The following is a 21,164-nucleotide window of genomic DNA, read 5'->3' as shown; positions in this document are numbered from 1 at the left end:
GTTATTGGAGGGAGAGTCTAGAAAATTTCCTTCCAAAACTAAAATTATCCTTAATATAGCGCAGTTCTCTCTCTCAGACTTGATCATACTGATAAGAAATTTTCTAATTTCTGATTTGATCCTTACCTTAACCATGTAAAATGTTTTGTATTTAGCTCTGTGGGAAGACAACTAGATGATTCTAATCTTAGGAATTTCCTAGTGTCTTTGGTGGTAGTGTGCATGCATATTTTCATGGGTTCATTTCAACAAAAACAAGTTTCCTAGTGTGGGAGAATTATATATTGACACCTGAAGGCAGAGATAAGTGGTTCTGGGGTGCGACAAGAAAGCTTGTTGTCTGTTCCCCGATCTGGCCTGATAAACCTGCTTATGAAGCCTATGGAATGAAGTGTTTCAAGTGGGTACTGAAGGATTTGCCTTCATGATGTGATGGGGCTCAGGGCAGACTGCCCCAAAATATCCCAAAGTAAGATTTTGATGATTTTGAATCAAAGTTACTTGAGAAACAGCCAGTGCAAGAAGAACTCTTTAACTCTCCTTTGTTCCTCCAAAAGCAGGAAACAAAGCTCTCATGGGAAAGTACTCTCCCTATACTGGGAGGATGGGGAGCATCCTTAACGCCAGAGATAAGAAATTTGGGGCTGAGGAAGAAGTATTAATAAACTTTGTTACTTCTTCATTAATTTGCTCCCCCAAGCCCATATCCCTTTGTTTTGTTAAATCTTCACAAGTAATTGAAAAGTATAAAACAGCCTGCTTCAGTCACTTCTCAGTTTCCATACCTATGAGACCTCCATATGTACAAATTAAATTTGTTTGTTTTGCTCCTGTTGATTTGTCTTCTGTCAATTTAATTATTAGACAAGCCAAGATAACCTAGAAGGGTAGAGGAAAAATATTTCCTCTCCAACAACTGATGTATTTGGCAGGATAAACTTCATTGGCTGGACAATGCTTGCTCCAGGGCTGTTGCAGCTGAGAGATCCTGGGACTTCTGACAAGTGCTGGCAGAAGGTAAGAATTCTTAACAAAGTCCGCTCTCCCAGATCTCTCTGTATGCCTGGTTGAGAGAGGAACGTAAAAATTTCTTGTCCCTTCCTTTTCTAAATTTAGATTGGCAGGAGAAAACATTTGTGTAACTAGTTCCTTAAGTTTGCCAACTCTGGTAAAAACTTTGTTAGAATACTACTATCAATTTTTGTTGAATCTTTACCTCCCAGAGATGGCCATTGTTTTTCTTTGTCTCTGTCTGTTGTGTTGTTTGTCATAAGGAGGAAAAACCACAGGATAGAATGAAGGCATAGGCCCTAAAAGCCTACTGTTCAAGTTGGCCTCACAGGCTGGTGAGCTCACGGTTCTCACTAGACTGGCATCTGTTTAGACAAACTTTGTTGCTGTTCCTGTATGTAAAAACTGGATGACGCTTTTCCTTTCATCTTGTCCTATGTCCTGAGAGCTTGTCTTTGTGTGACCAGTGACAGTATTATCTTTGCTCTCCACCATCTAGAAGGTGCACTTATAGGGGTGCACTTTAGTCATCAGTTGCATAGAATAGGGTAGTGAGATACAAAGCCATAAGCAGCACTCTCTCTGTCTGGCCATGCCAGCTCTCAGGAGAATTAGTTGTAAGGGGTCCAGTCCATAAGGGTGAAAATGGCTCAACACAAGGTTGACACAGGGAAGCCATATTGTAGAAAAGAGACCATGCTGTAACTTTGAACAGCCTCCGACTAACTAACCCAGTTGGATTTGCACCCTCCAGGAGATCCACTTGTTCTGTAGATTTTATGACCCCTGCTAGTACACATACCTCCCAGCTGTGATAAGATGATAACTTTGTTCTTTTGAGTTCCTTAGGAATGTGATGACCCTCAGACAGAGAGTCTATGCTGATAGCCATCATCAGTGAAACTGAAGGATCTGGGGGCCGGCTCCATGGCCGAGTGGTTAAGTTTGCGCACTCTGCTACCGCGGCCCAGGGTTTCGCTGGTTCGGATCCTGGGCACGGACATGGCATCACTCATCAGGCCACGTTGAGGCAGCATCCCACGTGCCACAACTAGAAGGACCCACAACTAAAATATATGCAACTATGTACTGGGGGGATCTGGGGAGAAAAGCAGAAAGAAAAAAAAAAAAAGATTGGCAAAAGTTGTTGGCTCAGGTGCCAATCTTAAAAAAAAAAAAAATCTACAGCTAGCATCATATTTAAAAAAAAAAAAAGAAGAAAACAAGGAAACAAGGATCTGGTGTGGCAACTCCCAGTCTGTAACACCAGAAGGTCAACATTCCTAACCCCTTCCCCTATAACTCACTGGCCCATATAACGGTTTCAAGATTCTGTGCCCCCCTTAAGATGGTTCTTTTGGACATTAGTCAGCCATCTTCCTTCTTACTAACAAGCTGTAACAAAATGCCCTTTCTCTTCCACCATCTTGCTTCTTGATGATTGGCTTTTGTCTCACGGTGAGCAGATCATGGCCTTTGTGCAGTAACAAGAGATCTTTATCATCTCAACTTTCATTGGTTTGTTTGTGCTGGAAAAGTCCCGTTCCCGTAGCACCTGCCCAGTGTTACAGATTAGCGGGTCTATGACTGGAGGCGTCTCATGTTCTTGTAGGAAACTGGAGACACAGTTTTCACTACACCATCCCTACCATCTATGAAATGAAGGTCTTTGCTTAGATTATTTTTGAAAGTGAACTTTCTGGATATTGTGAGGGCTGTATCTTTTGCACTCTCTTGTGGGACACCTCTTGTGTCCTTAGTTAATCCATAAAAAGTCTTATTGGCTTGAGTCACTATGAAGATTCTACTCATCAATGGCCAGACAATGGATCCTTTGAACTGACTAAACTGAAAAATTTTTGGAGAGCTCTCACTGAAAACAATTGTCTTATTAGTACTTGTCAAAAGACCAAATTAAAAAAGACGTATACAAAGAAGTATAACAGCTAGCCTTAGGGACTCCCTTAAAAAAATAAAAGAATGGAAATTAAACCTAGAATAAAACTGAAGTCCACATACACATAAACTCTCCTTTTTAAAATCCAGCCCCATCTCAGCTGGCCCTGTGGCCTACTGGTTAAGTTCAGTGTGCTCTACTTTGGCAGCCTGGGTTCAGCTCCCAGGCGCAGATCTACACCACTGTTTGCAGCCATGTGGTGGTGGCAACCCACATACAAAAAATAGAGGACGACTGGCAACAGATGTTAGCTCAGAGCTACCTCAAGCAAAAAGAGGAAGATTGGTGACAGACATTAGCTCAGGGTGAACCTTCCTCATAAAAAATATCCAGCCCATCTCTTCAGCTGCTTCCCTTAACTCCACCTTCCTCAGAAAATCCCTTAAACATCCAGCTGCTTATTTTAACTTTCCTTTCCCTATAAGATTTACAGAAAACACTCTAGCCTAGTCTCTAGGTCTAGCATGTACAGGTAACTCATGTAAATGCTGCAAAACAGGAAATAAATTTAGCAGAAGCACCTGGGACAGACAATAAGACTCATTTTGCTGGGCTTTGTAATCAGGCTTTGCCATCTTCAGGCCTTCCTATGCATCCTAGACCCCCACCCAGAAAATTCATGTCCCCTGGACAGCAGAACATGGAATCTTTTGATTTCCATCTTAGTTGGAAATTTTTTCCCTAGTGAAAAAAACACAAATTTAAAATAGTGTAGTTAAGTGGGCAAATGAAGCTCAAAGCATTATAATGGAAAAGGCCACCTAATTCCTTGAAGAGAGCTGGCAGAAATGCAGACCCAAAAAAAAAATGAAAATCAGCAACTCTTAATTTACAACTTGAATCTTTAGAGAAACAAAAGCATAGCTCCTAGAGCAACTAAAAATCCACTCAAACCCTTTCATATTTGCCTTCAGACATTTGCTGATATTGTAAAACATCAGAACATTGGACTGCAATTGTCCTGAACTTACAGAAAAAGAAGGAAAAATTTAATTACTCTAGGCTTCTGATAATAGAGAAATAAAGCCAAAGCTCCTAGGAGAAAACTTGCAAACTTTCTCTGTCCCTTGAAGACGGAAATCTTACTCTGTCTTTGAAATGTAAATTCCCCAGGAGGTAACTAAGACACAGCCGCCACTCACCTGAGACTAAAGGAAAAAAAAAACGTAAAGAGCCCTTTTTTACAAAAACATACACAAACTGCTATAAAAGCTCCTTTGTCCAAAGTCTAGATAACTTGTCAAGGGCAAATGCAAATCTTGAAAGTCTTCTCCACAAATAGTAAAAAGCTTTAGTCATCTGAGCAGGAGAATTTAACTTATCCCAACTGCTATTCATAAACTCATGAGTTTTATATTGTTATACCTGAGGCATGGCTAAAAATTTAAAATGAAACCTACAAGATCTCCATTTGTGTCTTTCTATATGTCTATGTGTGTAGGCCTATATATGTATGTGATATTTTTCTACCTCTGGATGGTATCGTCAAAATTATTTGGAAAGAGCTCTATTCAACTGGCTTAAAGACAAACAAGTACTATGTAAATTAAGTATACTCTCAGAAATAAAAGAAAAACAGCCTAAATGTTTTTCAAGTTCCCATGATCTAGGATAATCTTCTGGTAAATAAAAGCTAGTTTAAGTTGGTTGGTTTAATAAAGTCAGGTATGTCTTCATAGTTACCAATACTGAATGCAATGCAAAATGCAATTCAAGTTTTTCTATTTGGGTTTACTAGTCAAATAAGATTACATTATTTCTGTTATAGAATCTTTCAACAAGAAAAATAATGAGATAATAGTTAGCTGTTTAATGTCTAATCCAAGCATAATTGTTAAAAACAAGTGTTTTAAATAAATGTAAATAAGATAAAAGTTTATACTAACTTACACTAAATAAAGTATATTCATTGAATATCTACATCATTTCCACAAAAGGTAAAAATTAAATGCTAAACATAAGTTTATCTACTTTTGGCTTTTTAATTTTTACAGAGAAAAAAATTTTTTTTTTTGAGGAAGCTCAGCCCTGAGCTAACATCTGCCAATCCTCCTCTTTCTGCTGAGGAAGACTGGCCCTGAGCTAACATCCGGGCCCATATTCCTCTGCTTTATCTGTGGGACACCTGCCACAGCATGGCTTGATGAGTGGTGCCATGTCCACACCCAGGATGCGAACCAGTGAACCCCAGGCAGCCAAAGTGGAACATGCGCACTTAACTGCTGCGCCACTCAGCCGGCCCTGAGAAAATATCTTTGAGTCTATTAATAAACATGTTTTATGTCACATTGGAAAAAATTTATTATGAGAAAAAGTTTACTTCTAAAAATTTTGAAATGTATTTTTAAGTTTGCTAGTCTACTACAGGATGGTAACATATGATAGACTGTTCACAATAGCCTGTTTCCTAGTTTTCACTGAAAACAGACTACAAATAGTTAAAAAGGTTAGAAAAAGAGCCGAGAATACTAAATGAACCAAAGAGAAAAATTTCAGAACACTTAAGTAATAAGCATAAATTAACTCTGTGCAAACTGTGCACTGGTGCTAAGAGAATGCAGGCAAAGCAGCAGGAGCCCCTTTGGAAGGCAAGAAGCAGTGAAACTCCCATGAGCACTTTCTCCCACTGTGAAAGGATTTGCTGTAACTTCTTGTTTTACAAACTGTGGTCACAGACCACTGGTGAGTTATACTTGACATTTATTCAAATAGAAAATATTATCTATGTTTGTCTATATATATCAATGGATTATATATATCTTGAATTTTATCTATAATTTATAGACAGATTTATTAAAACCACAGTCATTCCTTGGTGAGGAAGATCAGGGTTGCTGTGCAGAGGCCCAAGACCATGCCTTCTGAGGAGCGTCATCAGAGGCTGCATACTGAAAGGGAAATAGACTTCACTGAATTAGTCCAGTTGAGTCACTAAACAAATTAATAAGCAAGCAAACAACAACATCAAGTTGGGGTGGAGGATCTGCATATAGAGTTGCTACAATATATTATCTAAAATATCCAGTTTTCTACAACACTTAGAGGACACGTAAATTTAGGAAAGTGTGAACCTCCTCCATAGAAATACACACAAGAAAACACAAAACAAACAAAAAAATTAACAGGTAATTAAAACTGTCTTTGGCAGGGTTCAGAAGTTGGATTTGGCAGACAGATTGTAAAGCAGCTATATTATAAATATGTTCAAAGAGTTAAAGGAAACAATCATTAAAAGAATCAAAAGAAAGAATGATGATGAAGTCATAAGAAATAAATATTAATAAGGAGGTAGAAATTATAAGTAAAGAATCTAATGGAAATTCTGGAGATGAGAATCATAATTAGAAAAGTGAAAACTTCATGAGAAGAGATGAGCAGAAAATCTGAGCAAGAAAAAGAAGGAACCAACAAATTTGAAGATAAAATCATAGAGATTATGCAATGTGAAATATTTAGAAAAAATATAATGAAGAAAAATGAAGAGAGCCACAGAGATATGTGGGATATCATTAAGCACACCAACATACGCAATGGGAGTACCATAAGAACAGGAGAGAAAGAGCAGACAAAAATACTTGAAAAAATCATAGCTGAAAACTTCCCAACACATTAATATAAAAATATTATCCTATACATCCAAGAAGCTGAAAAACCAACAAGTATAATAAATACAAAGAGAGAAAGACACAGACAAATGATAGAAAAATGTTGAAAGACAAGGCAAACAGAAAATCTTGAAAGCAGCAAGAGAACAATGACCCATCATATACAAGAGGACCCCAGTAAGCTGGTTAGCTGACTCCTCATCAGAAGTAAGCGGCCAGAAGGCAGTGGGATGACATATTTAAAGTTTTGAGAGAAAGAAAAAGTGGAGAAAGAAACTTACATCCAGCAAAACTGTCTTTCAAAAATGAAGGCATTCAGCTAAACATAAAGTAAGAAAGATGTTGCTAGCACTCCACCTTTCAAAAAATAATAAAGGAAGGTCTTCAGACTGAAATCAAGTGAAAGCAGAGAACAATTCAAATTAGCACAAAAAAACAGAGTACCAGGAAAGTAATTGTGTAAGTAATTATAAAAGACAGTAAAACTGCATATTTCTTCTCCTTTCTTCTCTTAAGTGATTTAAAAAGCATTTGTTTAAAACTATGTATACAACTGTATGGTTGGGTCTATAACATAGCAGTATAACATATTTGACAATAATACCACACGGAAAGTAAGCATGAAAGACAGGGTGCCAGTATCAAATTTACCTAAATAAACGATCATAAAGACAATATTATGAAAAAATATATGCCGACATATTAAATAACCTAGGTGACATGGGCAAATCCTAGAAAGATATAAATTATTGAAACTGACTCAAAAAAGAAGTAGAAAATTGGAATAGACCTATTACAAGTAAGTAAATAAAGCCACAATAATCCAAATGAAATGTGCAAAACAGGCAAATCCATAAAGACAAAAAGTACATTAGTGGGTTCTTAGGCCTGTGGAGGTGGGAAGAGTAACAGGGAATGACGAATGTGCGAGACTTCTTTTTTTAGGGTGAAGATATATTCTAAATATTAGATTGTGGTGATGTTTGCATAACTCTGAATATACTCAAAATCATTGAATCATATACTTTAAATAGGTAAATGGTATGGTATACAAATTATATCTCAATAAAGCTGTTAAAATAGTAGCAAATTAGTTTTTATTTAAAAAATAGAGTTAACACTCTTATATGTTTGAATACAAATAATATTACATATTTTTACTCTTCTCTGGAACACAGAAAGTATCTCAGAGGAAAGGGACAAGTTCATACAAATACAGAGACCCTCTTGTCTAAACAATTTTCTTAAAATAGCTAACATCTCTAGTATTTTGAGTACCACAATATTACATTATTTAACTGAATTCAAGGTTGAAATTTTTTTCAAAAGCTAAAGAAATAAAGCCCTTTGGCAAAGACTGTCTTCTTAGGCTCCTCTGAGCCCTCTTTTCAACTAGGCCTCAACTTAAAAACTGCAGACTCTCAGCCCAAATGATTTTACCTATTCCTCTACTCCCACAGTAAGAGAACTAAGAACTAATTAAGAGAACAAACACTAACATCATCTCTAATACCTCAAGGCTGCACACCTAGGATGACCCTAGCCTCCCATAAGAGTCTACTGCCTGGAGAATGATTGTTTGATCTGGGTAAAACCTGGTAATAAACATCTAGGACCCTAAATCCCACTCTTGGAGCAGCTACTTTAGAAAGCTAGCCATATAAATCCTTTCTCTCTCCCTTTGAGCTGTAGAACTCCACCCCCTGCCCTCCCAGCTGTCTTCTTAAGGACCTGAGAGCTGTCTCTTTGAAATGCAAACATTCAGGGAAATGACTCTTGCTCTCCCTCCCAGCCCAGCCCAGGGGGCACCTTGTTCTAACTTGCATCTCCGTCTCCTGCTATAAAGATACAATACAGAAGTTGCTTCTCCCTCAGATAATCACCAGTTAACAAATCCAGTCTCTGCTGGAGCTGCTTGTTCCCTCTCCCCTCTCCCTCATTCTCCCTTTACAATACCCAGTCACCTCTTCACAGATCAGAACGGAGCTCAGCTGTTTCCCTACTGTGGGTAAGTTACTGAATACAATCTGCTCTCACCTCCGTAACTAATGTCTGTGTTTATCTGTGACACCTTCACTTAAGTCTTTCAGAAATCTTTTTTTTTAATACTTTGTTCCTTGGTTCACATTCTTTCTCTGAACATCAAAGTTGTGTTTGTTTTCTTTCTGTTTTTTAAATTTTTGTTTTTGAGGAAGATTAGCCCTGAGCTAACATCTGCCGCCAATCCCCCCCACCACGTCTTTTTGCTGAGGAAGACTGGCCCTGAGCTAACATTCAAGCCCATCGTCCTCTACTTTATGTGTGGGACGCCTGCCACAGCATGACTTGACAAGCAGTGTGTAGGTCCGCACCCGGGATCCAAACTGGCAAACCCTGGGCCGCAGAATCGGAATATGCAAACTTAACCACTGTACCCCTGGGCCGGCCCCAAAGTTGTGTTTGTTTTGATTAAAAACAAATGAGGTTTTTGTAGTATTGATAAAATCTAATGAAATAATTTCAATTGGTTAAAATAAACTTGGGATTCAATTTATGCTGTAAATAAGAATAAATGTCCCAGGGGATTGAGATGCATACAATAATAACAAAAAATAACAATCAATTGATATTTATTCTTCCATAAATTCTTTAGAAGTTTGTGAATTATGCATCCCAACTTCCCTTCATATCTAATATAATTTTTATCCTATTGCTATTCTCTACTACTTGTAATATGTCTGTGGCTTAAAAGTTGTAATAACAAACTCTTGCATAACGATATCAAATATAAAATTGTTTGAACATTAATTTGGTATTCATAGCATTCATACTTTAATTTTAATGCTCCCAGAGTATATTGAAGAGGCAAATCTCCTTTTTATGTTGTTATTTTCTTAATTGATATGCTAAAATCTAGGAGAATAACAACATAGAACATTAGAAGCTAATAGCTCTGCACCGAGGCTTTGAGCTTAGAAATAATAAACACAAAACATAGGGCTATCCCATGGCATACTAATTAGGATAATGAGCAAATAGTCTCTGAACACTAGGCTAACTGGGCTTGTGAAAGAGACTGTAATTTACCTCTTAATATTGACACTGTCATTGTTAGCTGAGTACCCTGCTACGTAATTAAAAAACCTTATTTTACAGCTTCCCATGCAGCTCAATATGGCCATGCAAATAAATTTTGACCATTAGGATGTAAAGGAAGTGATGAGATGTAAAAAATAATACTGCAATTTTATGACATCGTCTATGAAAAAGAGGCTTGATAGTCTTTGACCTTTTGTCCATCATGCTGCCTGAAATGCAGACAAGATGTCTGAAACTCTAGGAGCCACCTTGGATCATGACGACTAGGGCTACACAGTAAAATGGTGAGCCAGAAAGGGTCTGAATCCCTAAATGAATTTATAAAGCTGCCTTATCATCCCTGGCAAGACTACTCTGAAGCTCTAGTAGGATAGAAAGAAACTTCTGTTTTGTTTAAACCAATACTTTGGAGAATAAGTAGCTCATGTTTCTGAGAAATGCAAAGCATAAGGGTTCACCTTCATAAGGGTTCACAGGGTTCACCTCATTTGTTTCTTGTCTCTCAGAAAACACTATCTTTTGTACCCTGATGCATAATGCCTATAAAAAAATTGTTTCATATATTTTGTTGAGGTTTGGTTATTTTAGGGGAGAGGGTAGTTTTTGTCCTTGTTATATTATCTTTACCAGAAGCAGAAATGTCCAAGAGTTTTGACTAACCATGACTTGATTAAAACAAAATTACTGATTTGCTAACTAAAATTTCCATCAGCAGGTGGATGGCTTGGCTAAAGAAGTTTTACATGTTTATAGAGTGAAATATAAATCAGCAAGAAACAAAACTACAGATTCACATAACATGGATGAGTCTCAAAAGCATTTTGCTTAGTGTAGGTAAATGGATACTAGAGATTATATCCTCAATTATTCTACTTACAAAAACCCCTAGAAAAGGCAAATCTAATCTGTAGTGATCAAAAGCAGACCAGAGATTGCCTGGAACCAAGGATGAGAGAGTTGAGCACAAAGTGAACTTGGAGGATGATTGAAATGCTCTATATCTTAATAGAATGGTTGTTACATGATTATATGTCAAAACTCATCAAACTGTACACTTACAATGAATTCATTTCATTGTATGTAAGTCACACCACAGTAAAACTGGTGAAAACAACAACATAAAGGTAACATACATTCTGCAACTTTGCTTTGTCTTTTAAAAAAATTAAAAACTGAGAAATAAACAAGACTTTGAAATTTGCCATCACGTTTACTATTTCCAGGGCCCTTCACTCCATTGGGCAGATCCAAGATTTATCTGTTATCATTTCCTTATATCTAGGGCATTTTCTCTTCTATTGCTACACGTCTATTCTGTTGTATACCTTTGTTATGTATTTTCTCATGCTTATGTGTCTTTCTATTACTACTAAATATTAAAAATAACAAAATCCTTTTTTGCAATTGATGATCTCACATTCCCTATCACTAATGCAAACACAGAGATGTAGACACAGAAAGAGGGAATGGGGTGGTGTGATTATGTCACACTATCTACTGTTCCCAAAACATACTGTAACAATTCCTAGAATTGTGTGTGACTGTAGGTTTTCTTAGAGTTTTCTAGAAAGAGATTTCTAGTTAGAAACACATATTTGTTTAATTAAATATTACGTTTGGATTTGAGTCAGTTAATTCAGCATTTCCAAAAATGTGATCCAGTACATTTGGGTGATTAACAGGTGTTACATGCAAAAAAGCATATGCATTGATTAACTATCACTTAGAAAATTCTTCTATAAACAAAGTTTATACAAGACTCCCTAAGACTCTCACAGCTGTAAATGTTTTCATATGCATAGCATTAAAACAATGTATGTCTCTCACTTCTACTCATAGAATGTGCAAACATTTTATGTCACATCTTCGATCAAGAAAAATCTGAAGTGAGATATATGAATCTTTAAGCAGGGAGTATCATCTGCTTAGAAACTAAAGCAAATCATCTGCAATAAAATTGTCTTATTTATTAGAGCTCACTGTTACAAATTGCTTTTCTCTGGCAAAAAGAGAAGCTAAAAATACAAAATATTTATGTGCTGAACACTAACCATAGAATCCCTCAGTAACAAACCAGATTTTTATAAATAAGGATGAAAAAAAGTTGACAAAGTTTCTATTTCTGTTTTCCAGTCATTCAATTGGAGACAATCAAGACTTTTTTTCCTATATGATTGTTTCTTTCACAGAGTTTCATTTGTGTTATATACAGCGTTCAAACTTCTTTAAAAATTACTGGGAATCAAATCCTGTGCTTGTGAAAATAACCTTAGACAATGAAATACATGCCTATAGAGTTGTAAATGACCTCACTAATGTATTTTTTGTTCCTTTTCCTTTTTGTGTTTCTCAAACCTGTTACAAAAATCCAGGATAACTTTGGAGCTTTTGAGATAGTTGCTCTTAATTATTTTGTCCCTTTAAAAAAGAAGTTAGTAAAAAAATTGAAGTGGCTCTGATTTTTAAAATAAAAATACAAAGCAGAGCATTGTTAATACATGGACACATGTATTATGTAGCTACAAGACAGGATGTGGTATTCAGGTCTTTCTGAGAGTAGCCGACTTTTGAAAACTTGGAACAAACTTTGAAAATTCTGTTTTGAGTTATCAGTTTTATTTATTAACTCTATGAAAGCATTTTGACAAATATAATAACTACTATCAGTGGAACAATGTAACAAAGTGAGCAAATAAGAGACATTTCAACTTTTCTTACACCTTATTTAAAAATTTCATGATTATTGAACAACTTCCATATGCTGGGCTTTGGTCTAGCTTTAAGGGACATAGAGAAAAGTACAGAGATGAAGATAACATAAACCAAAACCTCCTAACATCACAGAGTAAATGCAGAGAGGCTGCTTTACTATGTTATGTATTAGACGATATATAAAGGGGTATGTGATATTAATTACTAAAGATAATAAAATTACTCTGTGGAAAATGAATTAAAATATCAGGTGAAGAGAAGTAAGTTTTGAAAGGAGGGATACTTTTAGGAATTATATATGTTGTTTTATAAGTTTTATGAATGCAAAATCATTTATAAGAAAAAAAGCAATTATGCTGAATTCAAGAACCTCCAAATGGCAACACTTTTTTTTTGGTGAGGAAGATTCACCCTGAGCTGACATCTGTTGCCAATCTCCCTCTTTTTTGTCGAGAAAGACTCACCCTGAGCTGACCTCTGTTCCAGTATTCCTCTATTTTGTATATTGGTTGCCACCATAGCATGGCTGCCAACGATTGGTGTAGGTTCACGCCTAGGAACCAAACCCAGGCAGCCGAGGCAGAGTGAGCCAAACTGAACCACTAGGCCACCGGGCTGGCCCCTGGCAACACTTTTAATAATGGAGAAGATGGATTATAAGAAGATAACTGCATCAAAATGTGTTAATGGGTTAGAACATTAGTTGTGAGACAAATATATATATATAATTATGTATAAAATAATGTATAAATGAAGTATTCTTATATAATGAGTACAGTGCTTCAAAAGATCTGATGATCTATTTCATAAATAATGATATAAAAATAAAAAGAGGCATTTAGTTCCTTTTCCTTACTGTTAGTGTACTTTATCCTGCTTCAACACTACTGTGGTCTAATGGCAAAGATCTTTCATGGTGTGTTTATCCATTAACTCATTTATTTCTTTATAAACATCTTTTTTTGTTTCATTTTGTTTTAATTTCAAACTCCTCCACTGCATCCTTAGGAAAAGCTATTATCAAGGAACAGTCATGCAATTAGCTTCCTGTTTCAATAGCAGACCTTAAATAAATCGTTTGAAAAAGGAAGAAAAAACTAAAACCTTGTGGTTTTGTGTCTTTCAGTTTGAAGGGAAGATAAGAGTCAAAGAACATATTAACTATAGATATTTGCTATATAGAAGGAATGAAATTAGAGGAATCAAGATGATGTTGGGAATGCGAAGTGTATGCAGAGATTTATGTTCATTGAGTTTTAAAATACATTTATCTTTTATAATTTCAGATAAATACTAGATGTCAGAACACAGATATAAAGAAAAAATCTAATGCTAAATGTCAGTGTGATTAATATATTTGCATATTAAAAATTTGATTTAATAATTTAAGAAGATTGATCATGGCAATTTGAAGCAGCAGTTATTTATTATGATTCTGAAAATATCATGTTTTTAATACAGCATCAAATGAGTGTTTAAATAAGAATATTTTTGACAAATTTTATTTGATAAATAGATTTTGAAAAAAGTTATTTACTATAAATACTCCCTAAAATATAATTGAATAGTTTGGTGATTTGAAAAACAGATCATAAAGCGTTATTCAAAGGAAATTGCTCCAACAAATTAACTGCTACAAGAACTGTCTGGGATAGTAAGCTAGTTCTATATGGACGAGAATTCATGGGGAGTTTTGTAGATAGCAAAATTCTAACATCTGTAGGAAAATACATTAGAACTTATTTGATCTGTTATCCCTCAAAGTATGAAACAGGAAGCATTTACTTCATAATTTGAATTTAATAATCTAGATAATCACAAATGTAAATATTATGAAACTAAATTTGTGATTTTTCATCATTTTCTATTATTGCAAGGGATTAATTTACATTAAAATTAAAAAGAAATTACTAATATGTCATTAATTTTTCTACTCTGCATTCTGGAATAAATCAAATAGGAAAATACTCCATAAATTTACTACTAATATTTCTGTTCATTTTTATGGCATTTTAAAATTCCTGGGGAAAATTTGACTGAAGGTAAATGTGAGCCTCTCTATTTTGTTTCCACTCAACTAGTATCTTTTTATATATATAGGAATTTTTAAAACACGCAGACATGCATGACTACAAAATGAAGACAAATAATGTTATATAACATCTTGAAAGCATGATATACTATCTTTTTAGATTTTTTTCCAGCTTTACTGAGGTATAATTGACAAATAAAAGTTGTACATATTTAAAATGTATAAGGTGATTTGTGTGTATGTGTGTGTGTGGAAGATGGTCGATCAACCCTGAGCTAACATCTGTTGCCAATCTTCCTCTTTTTGCCTGAGGAAGATTGTCCCTGATCTAACATCTATGCCAATCTTCCTCTATTTTTTTGTTTATGGGATGCTGCCAGAGCATGGCTTATTGAGCACTGTGTAGGTACACACCCAGGATGTGAATCCAAACTCAGGCCGCCAAAGCAGAGTGCGCAAACTTAACTACTCCGCCACTGGGCTGGCCTATGATGTTTTGATGTATGTATACATTGTGAAGTGATTACCACAATCAAGCTAATTAATATATCTACCACCTCACATAGTTACCAATGTGTGTGCGTGGTAAGCACTTACAATCTAGTATTTTAGCAAATTTTGAGCATTAAATACAGTCTTATTAACTATAATCACCATGCTGTACATTAGCTCTCCAGAATTATTCATCCAGCATACATAACAAACTTTGTACTGTTTGACCAACATCTCCCCATTTCCCTCATCCCTCAAGTCTTGGAAACCACCATTCTACTCTCTGCTTTTATGAGTTTGACTTTTTGGATTCCATATATAAGTGAGATCACTCAGCATTTATCTTTTTCTGTCTGGCTTATTTCGCCAACCATAATACCCACCAGGTTCATCCATGTTGTCACAAATGGCAAGATTTCCTTCTTTTTTATGGCTGAATAATATTCCATTAGATACACACACATGTGTGTGTATACATCTATATATCATTACATATATATATTATATATATAATACATATAATTATGTACATATAATACATATAATTATATATTATATATATAAATGTGTATATATATACATATACATTTTCCTTATCCATTTTATCCATCATGGCCCCTTATTTCCCTATCTTGACTACTGTGATAGTACTACACTAAACATGGAAGTGCAGATATCTTTATCTCTTTGAGATACTGATTTTATTCCCTTTGGATATATACCCAGAAGTGGAATTGCCAGATCATACAATAGTTCTATTTTTAACTTTTTGAGGAATCAAAATACTGTTTTCTATCATGGTTGTACCAACTTACTTTCTCACCAATAATGTATAAGGATTCCCTTTTCTCCTCATCCTCACCAGCACTTGCTATCTTTTGTCTTTTTGATAATAGCCATTCTAAAGGTGATATCTCATTGTGGTCTTGATTTGTATTTTCCTGATGAACTAGCGATGTTGACCATCTTTTCATATAACTATTGACCATCTGTATGTCTCTTTTGAGAAATGTTTATTCAGGTCTTATGTCCATTTTGTAATTGAGTTATTTGGGATTTTTTTTTTGTTGCTGTTATTTAGTTGTTTCAGTTCCTTATTTATTTTGGGCATTACCCCTCTATCAGACATATATTTTGAAATATTTTCTCCCATTCCATAGGCTGTCTCTTCACTCTCTTGTTTCCTTTGCTGTATAGAAGCTTTTTAATTTGATGTACCCCACTCATTTATTTTTGCTTTTGTTGACAGTACTTTGGGGGTCATATCCAAAAAGTCATAGCCCAGACTAATGTCAAGAAGGTTTTTGCCCATTTTTTTTTCTAGTAGTTTCACAGTTTCAGGTATAATACCTTTATTTGTATTTATTAAAAAATCATTTTACTGAAGTGGCAAACAAATGTGTATGTTTCTGATGTCATAGATTGTAATGTATATTTTGTAATAAACCTCTGAAACTTTGTAACATGTATTTATGTAAAAAAGTAGCTTCATAATGATGAAATCTCTATAATGTTATACCAATACCAATCTCTACCCACATTTCACAATTTACTAAATTAAAAAAGTGATGCAAACTCCTAAAATACAAGGTGTTGATTATTTGTATATATTTGTCAAGGGAATATTAATCTATTCATTATCTAGCTGGAATATGACCTCAAGCACCTCTAGGTATTTTCTTCTTTCTCTTTGTTAAAATACCATTTTATTACACATTTATTCCAGCAAATTATCTACTGGATTTTAACTTACATCATTTTATCTTTTTGAACTCATAATCATAGTAAATGAAACACTATCTCACTGATTTATGAATTGTTACCTTTATTAACATCATTTAATTAATTAATTTGTTAAAAGTACAATGAATCTAATTCCCAATTCAAGAACTATTACTTCATTAATGACTTGCATCTTTCATTGTGCCCTTCAATATAGCAACCCCATTTCCCTAACAGGAATGGCCACTATCAAAACTTTTCTGTGTTCACTTCAGCAGCACATATACTAAAATTAGAATGATCTAGAGAAGATTAGCACGGTTCCTGAGGAAGGGTAATATGCAAACTTGTGACGTGTTCTGTATGTTTCAAGCTTAATTGTTATCAACATAAAATAGACTATAATAGATATAAGTTGTAATATGTAAGCCTCATAGAGCCACAAGGCAAAATCCTATAGTAGATACAAAAAAAAGATAATGAGAAAGGAATCTAAGTATATCACTAAAGAAAGTCATCAAACCACAAAGGAAGAGAGCAAAAAAAGAAAGGAACAGAGAAGAACTACAAAACAAACAAAAAACAATTAACAAAATGGCAATAAGTACATACCTATCAAGAATTATTTTAAATGTAAATGGACTAAATTCTCCAATCAAAAGACACAGAGTGGCCAAATGGGTAAAAAAACACGACCCATCTATATCTTGCCTACAAGGGACTCACTTCAGATGCAAAGATAAGCACAGGCAGAAAGTGAAGGAAAGAAAAAGATACTTCATACAAATGGAAACCAAAAGAAAGCTGGGATAGCTATACTTATATCAGACAAAATAGACTTTAAAAACAAAGACTATAACAAAAGACAAACAAGGACATTACATAATGATAAAGGAGTCAATCCAACAAGAGACTATAACATTGAAAATAATTTCATGTATAATTGCATCAAAAAGAATGAAATACCCAGGGATAAACTTAACCAAGGAGGTGAAAGATCTATACACTGAAAAGTATAACACATTAATGAAAGACATTGAAGAAGACAGAAATAAATGGAAAGATATTCCACATTCATGGATTGGAAGAATTAATATTGTTAAAATGTCCATACTACCCAAAGCAATCTACAGATTCAATGCAATCTCTATCAAAATTCCAATGGCATTTTTCACAGAAATAATACAAATAGTCCTAAAATTTGTGTGGAACCACAAAAGACCCTGAATAGCCAAAGCAAGTTTGACAAAGAAGAACAAAGCTGGAGGCATCATGCCTCCTGATTTCAAACTACATTATAAAGTTATCATAATCAAAACAGTGTGGCATTGACATAAAAATGGACACATAGATCAATGGAACAAAATAGAGACCCCAAAAATAAATGCATGCATCTATGGTCAACTAATTTATGATAAAGGAGCCGAGACCATACAATGGGGAAAGAAAATTCTCTTCAATAAATGGTGCTGAGAAAACTCGACAGCCACATACAAAAGAATGAAAATGGGCCACTATTTTGCACCATACACAAAAATTAACTCAAAATGGATTAAAGACTTGAATGTCAGACTTGGAACCAGAAAACTTCTAGAAGAAAACATAGGGGTAAGCTCTTTGCCATAGGTCTTGGTGATGATTTTTTGAATCTTTACACCAAAAGCAAAAACAACAAAAGCAACAATAAAGTTGAGACTGCATCAAACTAAAAAGCTTCTGCACAGCAAAGTAAACCATCAACAAAATAAAAAGGTAAGCTTTTCTGAATGGAAGAAAGCACTTGGAAATCATATATCTAATAAAGGGTTAATATCCAAAATATATAAATAACTCATACAACTCAGGAGCAAAAAAAAAAAAAAAAAAATCTGATTAAAAAATGGGCAGAAGCTCTGAATAGACGTTTTTCCAAAGAAGACATACAGATGGTCAATAGGTACATGAAAACATCACTAATCATCATGGAAATGAAAATCAAAACCACAATGAGATATCACCTCACATCTGTTAGAATGGCTCTTACCAAAGAGACATGAAATTACAAGTGTTGATGAGGGTCTGGAGAAAACGGAACCTTTGTGCTCTGTGGGTGGGAATGTAAATTGGTACAGCCAGTATGGAAAACAGTGTGAAGGGTCCTCAAAAAATCAAAAATAGAACTACCATATGATCCAGTAATTCCACTTCTGGGTATTTATACAAAGAAAATGAAAACACTAACTCAAAAAGATATACGTACTCCCAAGTTCACTGCAACATTATTTACAATAACTAAGATTTGGAAACAATCTAAGTGTCCATTGATGAATAAATGAATAAAGAAACTGTGGTACATACATACAATGGAATATTATTCTTCCATAAAAAGAAGGAAATATTGCCATTGTGAAAACATGGATGGATCCTGAGGACATTGTGCTAAGTGAAATAAGTCAGAGAGAGAAAGGTGAATACCATCTGACCTCAGTTACATGTGGAATCCAAAAGAAAAAATCAAAAACAAACAAGCTCACAGATATACAGAACAGACTGCTTGTTGCCAGAGGTAGGGGGTGGGGCAGGGAGAAATGTGTGAAGGGGGTCAAAGGGTACAAACTTCTATGTATAATATAAATATGTCATGGGGAGGTAACATAGAGCATGGTGTCTATAGTTAATAACATTGTATTGCATAATTGAAAGTTGCTAAGAGAGTAGACCTTAAACTTCTCATCACAAGAAAAAAAATTTGTAACTATGTAAGGTGACAACTGTTAATTAGACAGTGTTGTTATCATTTCACAATGCATAGAAATATCGAATCATGTTGTACACTTGAAACTAATGTAATGTTATATATTGAGGTATATATACCTCAATTTAAAGAAACTAAAATTAAGTTAAATTTTAAAAAGAATTGTGTTTAATATTTCCCTTGCCACTTTTAAAGTGTACTATTGTATGTCTATATCTCTAAATAATAAATTGGTTTAGTACTTTATTTTTAACTTTTAAAAAATGTATATTAGATTATTAAACATTTTTACTAAGTTAAGCAACATTAAAATTTGTATGTAACATTCCAGGCTTCTTTTTCATTTAGTGCTATCAATTTTTATTTTATTCCTTCTCCTGTCTATGAGTTTTGATATTTTCTCAAGATGTTGTTATCCTCCCTGCCCAAATGAGTTCAAGACTTTCAATGGAGCTTCATCTGGATGTGATAATTAGTAAATTCAAATCTCTTTTCTTTGGGTTTTCTTTTGGGGGGTTATTACATCTGACTTCAGACTCTTTTTTTTCTCATACCACTACAAATATATTTCAATGATTTATTTCTATACTGCTATAGTCTGCATGCACAGAGATGAGGAACTTTGTATTAGAACATTTGCAAGAAAATGAGACCATTTACATTGAAAAATCACCTGCCCTTAGCAAGTTTCTTTTAGGTTTTATGATTAAAAAAGTGAATCTCTTCACTTTCTTAAAACTGCATTTCCTAATGTCCCCTTTAGTAATCTAGGCTGAGAAGTTTCAAAGAGAGGAAAAAGTATTAGTATTTTCCAAGCTCTGGAAAGAGAAACAGTGCAGGTAAAAAAAAAAATCTTTATTTTTATACTTAATACTATTATTTGTTATTTGAAACTTATATAAAATGTGTACCTTAGAAGTTGTGTGTGTAATGACTACTTTGTAATACATTACAAAATGTCAGATTAATTTTTCAATTAAATTTTACTGTAGCCTATTAAGTACTAGGCATAGTACTTGATATGGAAAGACCAAGATAAAATTCGAATTAAGGAAGAAAAGAGCAACAAATATGTTTGATATTGTACTCTAAGTAATTTTAAAATTATATTTGTTTTATCTTTCTACAGGCATTTAAAAATTTCTCTGACACTTATGTGTCAAAAGGGGTTAAAACTAAGTATAAATATTTTTAATCGTTAAACTTTTCCTAATATTAAAGGATTTTATTTTTGAACATCAGACGTGGATGGATGTGCTTGGCTCTGACAAAGATATGTAAGATTTTCATATGCAAAATACCAAATGCCAGATGTGCTTTATCTATATTAGATGTAAGATGAATATAAATGAGGTCAAGTACTCAGTGTGCATAGCATGACATTTCAAAATGTTTCTACTCTCACATCTTGTCTTCGGTAACGTTTTAAACCTGTCATTTGGCAAACCTAAATGGCATTCCCTAAGACGTCATTAAATTAAAACCTGGAAAAGGAGACTTTCATTTAGTCATCTTTTTAAAAATTAGTGACATTGAAAAGAGGATTACATCATTGTTTAAAATTCTAGGGGGAAAATAAAGGAAATTACATTGGGACACTCCTGAAACAACAAACATGACTTTAGTACCATGAATGTAGATGTTTACAATAATTATAAATCTATGATATAAATGAGATATGCTTATACTGCCTGGTGCATCCTCAGGAGAAAAATTAAAAACATATTTCTTTAAGCAAGTAAAGCATAAAATTTCTTTTAAATATTGATGCACTGGTGACAGATGCATGGCAATCTAGAAGAAATAAAGCCATTGTCAGCA

The 21,164-nt window shown here is 34.4% G+C and overlaps 1 long non-coding RNA gene and 1 other non-coding gene across 3 annotated transcripts in view; one reads left to right on the top strand and one right to left on the bottom strand.

Moving 5' to 3' along the window:
- The window catches only part of LOC103562548 (uncharacterized), a 104,347-nt gene that overhangs the window by 11,967 nt on the left and 71,216 nt on the right, over window positions 1-21,164 (bottom strand). The gene's annotated exons all lie outside the window — the stretch shown is intronic.
- LOC139082124 (U6 spliceosomal RNA) lies at window positions 16,872-16,978 on the top strand. Its single transcript, XR_011537854.1, has one exon. It is a non-coding gene; the product is annotated as a U6 spliceosomal RNA (small nuclear RNA).

Source organism: Equus przewalskii, chromosome 2, assembly GCF_037783145.1.
Source record: "Equus przewalskii isolate Varuska chromosome 2, EquPr2, whole genome shotgun sequence".
Lineage (NCBI taxonomy): Eukaryota > Metazoa > Chordata > Mammalia > Perissodactyla > Equidae > Equus > Equus przewalskii.
Note: the sequence above shows the minus strand (reverse complement) of the source record. Positions and strands in the feature narration are given on the sequence as shown.